This window comes from Colias eurytheme, chromosome 13, assembly GCF_061535395.1.
Source record: "Colias eurytheme isolate Ceu_HAF_F1 chromosome 13, ilColEury1 Martin Lab GWU primary, whole genome shotgun sequence".
In the NCBI taxonomy this organism is placed as follows: domain Eukaryota; kingdom Metazoa; phylum Arthropoda; class Insecta; order Lepidoptera; family Pieridae; genus Colias; species Colias eurytheme.
In genome coordinates, this window is record NC_142992.1 from 9,397,850 (window position 1) to 9,403,930 (window position 6,081).

Consider the following 6,081-nt stretch of genomic DNA (forward strand, 5'->3'; position numbering starts at 1 on the left):
TTAAATGGATCTTTAATACGTTGTTACAAAAATGTTAATTAAATTTGATGACTAATTCATCGTGTTAGGTGTTTCTAATTACACGTCCACCAAAGTATATTAGGAGGAAATATGGACACAATTGAAATAATAAAGCGTTATTATAACATTAGAACCTTAAATTATTGTTAATATTATCATAATAGACCATTGAACACTCATTCACATATTTTGTTGTATGAGTAACATTAATTGATAAATACATTTAAGGTAAAAACCTTTTTAAATACAAGCTTTTATTTTGGTTCTCTGTCATATTAGTTTAGAATGAGATCACATATTTACGGATACGGAAGGTTATAGTTCAGTTTGGATGCCTATATATATATATATATATATATATTATATAGGCATCATGAATTGAAATGAAAAAATTTCAGATGAATCGGTTAAGATGTCCTTAACCGATTCATCTGAAATTTTTTCATGCTTCAAATAGAGTTGAAATTATTATCCCAAATATTTTTAGTTAAGTTATTGCAAGTTAATAAAAAGCTTGTATAAATAGAACTATTTGAATATGGAATCTGTATTAGTTTAATTCCCCATACCAGCTTAATAAAGTAAATTGTTTTATTACATTAAATTTAGATTAAACAATTTAGGATAAGTTAATGTATTTTTATAGATTTTCAACCATAATAAAGTTCATTTGTTGTGATAAAGTTGTGTTTGTGTGAATTTATGAGAAACCCTTTCGGAAAACCCTTCGTCACATAACAAAAAATGCGATTTATCGTTACCTATATAATATTTTATATTACCTACTCTATCAATAATTCTATCTCTAAAATCTAAATCATTATATCTAGGTATACGAGTACATTGAAATGTTACATTTTTTAGGCCTTACCGTAGCGAGCGTGATCTACAATTGATATCTAAGCTAAAACTATAGTTTTAAAAAATTCTGTCTGTTTGTCTGTATGTTATAGAACGTCCCCGTTGCATCTATTTGTCCGAAATTAAATATATTTTTTTAACAGGATGGGCTGTGCGCATGCACCTTATGTATTTTTGTGCTCGTCTCTGGTACGTTAAGGTAATAGCGGAAATAATATTTTTATTGGTGTGCAAGCGTACTTATTTTCATGATACAGTGAAATAATTATCAAAAAAAATAGGACCCGTGATTCCTGAGATTTACGCGTTAAAACAAACAAACTCTTTAGCTTTTTATTAAGTACTAGCAATGCCCTGCGGTTTCACCCGCATAGATAGCGATATCGTTACAGTGAAAAGTCTACTACAGGTCGGACTGTGGGTTTAATTTTTAATCACATGAAAATCACCTTTATCCCGTCCCGCACTACGGCCTTTTTTTTTTTTAGTGGGGAATCTTTCATAGATACCCACGGCCTCCGGGGGAGGGGCCGTGGGTTATGTCGGATTCCTACCGACCAAAACCCCACTGTGTTCCGTCAAGACGCATATTGGTAGAATTCCTCCGTGACCCCCGCAATACGGCCTGCTCGAACACCTACTATTTTCTGTAGATTGACACTTTTAAAAATTCGTTATATCTTTTGAATGGAATATCCAATTCTTTTCATTTAAAAAGTATTTTGCTGGTATTGAAACAGTCTATAATAAAACATCATTTAATGGGATAAGGATTAATATATGTGTATGGATAACATGGTTTGATTACTGTCGGCACTTCTATTTACTTTGAAAACGTAAAAAAGTTGTTGTAGTAACATAACTACTGAAGATGGACATATGGTATCGCGGACTTTCTTGTAGATATTGATCCATTCTATAATACCGTAGAACATTTTTTTGTTCTATCTTCAATAGATTCCGCAGCGCACGCGATGACAGAAGTTTTATTGAGGATTTTTTTACACCTTGGGTTACATTATTGCATTTTTGGTAAGGATTTCTAATTTTTTTGGAAATGCAATATAGCCTATGTTGCTCAGTAAAGATGCAGCTTTCTAATGGTGAAAGAATTTTTGAAATCGGTCCAGTAGTTTTTGCGTGAAAACCATACATACATACATACATACTTACAAACTTTTCCTCTTTATAATATTAGTATAGATAGATATTTAGGTACACATGAACTTTATAATTATGCCTAAAGGCCTAAAATATAATATTCTAAAACCTTATATGGACATAAAAAAATCTCACTGCTTTTCCTATTACACGTTACCGCGTGCCCGAGCACTTTAGTAGGTAACTACTAAAGTGTCGCCGCACACGAGCCACTCGCGACAGCCACAAGCGCTGCCACGAGAAGTTAGAAGCGTGTATCGTGTGGCGGCCACGCACCGGCGTCAACCGTGTGCGGCGAGTCCATATAAAATGTATTAAAAGTACAGGAAATATGCCTGTGGCGGCGTTTTGTGGTCGGTGGCCCGTGTGCGGGAGCCATAATACATAGCTTTGCCTTATTTGGAATTTATTTACGGGTCATTTAAATACATGCATGATATGACATTTCATTTAGTCAAGTGTCGACGCTCGCACTATGAAGACTATACTAATATTGGTCGTGTGCTTCGCGATCGCACACACGCGGTATATAGATTCTGGGTCCAGTACGATTCTGACCGTGGACCATGATGCTAGTGCCAGTGTGCGACTTTCCAGTGCCGTGAGGACTAAACGAAGCATAGCAATTGTAAAGAAATGCCCCACTAATTTCATACGGGTGTATTTCAGATGCCTTCATATTGAGTAAGTATCAATGACTTATCATTCTTGTCATCTCTATAACCTTATCAGTTATACCATTTGATAAAAATAAAATCATTTTATTTGAATAGATTATAGAATATTTCTTTAAAATTATTGAAATCAAACATTCATCAGAAAGTCCTTTTATATTTTACGTTTGGCGTTAATCAATATGTTAATTTTATATTTCTTTATTTCAGAATAACTAAATAATGAAATAGGAATAATCGGCTGTTTAAAGAAGAGTACGTGGAGTCAATTGAAGTATTATTAGAATAATATGAAAGAAGGAGAAAAGAGCTTATAAAGCAAGTGTCAATAGGTTAAATCCTACTAATATTATAAATGCGAAAGTTTGTTTAGATGTGTGTGTGTGTGTGTGTGTGTGTTTGTTACTCTTTCACGCAAATACCTACAACTAAACCGATTACAATGAAATTTAGCACACATATAGAGGGTAACTTGCATTAACACATAGGATAGGTTTTATCCCAGAAATCCCACGGGAACAGGAACTATGCGGGTTTTCCTTTGAAAACGCGGACGAAGTCGCGGGCGGAATTTTAGTTTGTAGTTATAAGTATGTGTAAATATGTGTAATATTTTAATACTTAATTGTTTTGTAAAAAGCCACATTTTTACGCCTGGCTTCACTTGATTACTTTTCTTTTATTTATGTAGTTGTTTAAAAAATAAAATGAATCCCTTATTTCATCCCCTAAATTTTTTAAACGCATAAACTTTCCCCCTATTGCGAAAATTGTCGCATTAGTAGGGGGAAAGCTTTGTCATATGTGACATAATTTTTTATATAGAATGTATTTTTTATCATAGCAATTTATGAATGCATATAAAGCAATATTGTACGTTTTTAATTTCAAAATAAGTACGTGATTATTTTAATTGGACGAGCATTTTGGAAAAGAAGCATGTTATTAAAATTAATACTTCTTGCTTTATGGCATTCAAATGCTTTTTAAATATAAATTTATAAAGAATAGAAAAAAATGGAGAATAGAAAGAATGGCGCGAAAGAATGCGGGTTCGAGTCCCACCTCGTGACCGAATTTTTTCTATTCTTTATAAATTTATATTTATAGCATGTTATTAATTTAATTAATATTTTAGGATTGAATTTATAGTATTTATTTAAGTGAGATGTTTCTCGAGATAGTAATGTAAAATGTAAATAATAATAAATTGGCTTCGCAAACCAAACGAGGAGAAAGGGAATTCCTATAGGAATGAATCACGAGAAGTTTCACTGTTTTAAAAAATAGCCTATATACTCACAATTAGACAACCAATTTCGAGTTGTGACGTGAAGAAATACAAACAAATAAACAGTACTGTCGTATTATTATTAGTAAAGCTGTAACACAACTGTAACAATGTACAATTTTTATTACCTATAGCTATTAAATTATTGTATCTAGAGCCACAACATGTGTTTGTGATTTTAACTAAAGAAACTAATCTTAAAAATGTATTTATGCATATGTATATTTGAAATAAACGACATTTAAACTGATTCTTAACTTTATTTATGACATACATACCTACAACAAGACATACATATAGTTATAAGAGTATGTTTTTATCACAATCAATAAAATATACAGAGTTAAATTATTAATTAATTTTATAAATATACTAGCTTTTACCCGCGACTTCGTCCGCATTAGATAGTTTTTTTTAACAGTAGTATGAAAAAACCTGAGCTGTACTTTTATGTACGTATATTTGAATTGTGCCGAGATGGGATGAGGCCATACTAAGTGTGATAGTCATAGGTTAGGTTAGATTAGGTTAATACAATATCATAAGTAGAAGATAAGTTACTGCTTAGAGTATATATTACAGTAGTTATATGTATAGAGCGAGCGTATTGCACAAATTGCTTAAGTAATGTAAATAAATATGTTTTCTAAGTAAATTTTATGTTCAATATGATAATTTCCTATGTAATGTAATTTTTAAATTTATTTGTCAAGTGTATAATATAGTGTGCCTGATTTAGTAAAAGCTCATTATCACACTGTTTGTACGCATTTCCTGAGAACATTTACTATGGTGGTGTTTATTTTTTTTTACACCATATGAAAGTAGAGATTTCAATGAATAAAAGGCTCCCCAAGTTTTTGAAAAAGCTGATATTTTGACGGGTGACTTTTCGATTGAAAATTAGGTTGTTTTTTTTTTGTATTAATTCAAAATAAGGTGAAAAAATAAATATTTTCAATCAAATAAATTACAGTGTATTTAGGACATAATATAGTAAGTTTCCACCAAATTTCGTAGAAAAAAAATAAATTTTGAATTATATAAAAATAAAAAACCAAAAACTTGTTTTTATGTGCACAGGAAATACCCAATTATCATTACTTTTGGATCAACAACGAACAACGATCAACGAACAACGAACAACGAACAACGAACAACGAACAACGAACAACGAACATCGAACAACGAACAACGAACAACGAACAACGAACAACGAACAACGAACAACGAACAACGAACAACGAACAACGAACACCGAACAACGAACAACGAACACCGAACAACGAACAACGAACAACGAACAACGAACACCGAACACCGAACACCGAACACCGAACACCGAATAATGAACACCGAACAACGAACATCGAACAACGAACAACGAACAACGAACAACGAACAACGAACATCGAACAACTAACACGAACACGAACACGAACACAAACACGAACACGAACACGAACACGAACACGAACACGAACACGAACACGAACACGAACACGAACACGAACACGAACACGAACACGAACACGAACACGAACACGAACACGAACACGAACACGAACACGAACACGAACACGAACACGAACACGAACACGAACACGAACACGAACACGAACAACGAACAGCGAACATCGAACAACGAACACCGAACATCGAACATCGAACATCGAACATCGAACATCGAACATCGAACACCGAACAATGTGAATGTGAATGTGAACATACACAAACACAAACACAAACTCGAACATGAAAACGAACAACGAACAGCGAACAATGTCAAAAAATTGTCAAAGTGTGTACACGGTTCTCGTTGTTTTAATTCAATTTTAATAGTTTAAATTACCTCAATCGTAATAAATTGTTGTTCACTTAGAAGTTTAAATTCCGTTTATGAAACTGTGATATTCACTTAAGTAAACACTTCACTGATTTGTTTATGTTTCGAAGAATAAACTACACTGAATTTACATGTAAGTGACTTTTATACAACTTGGAGGTGGATCTAAAAATAATTCTCGTCCACGACCCATCTATTCGTGTAGTATTCAAGAACGTAAGTCACAT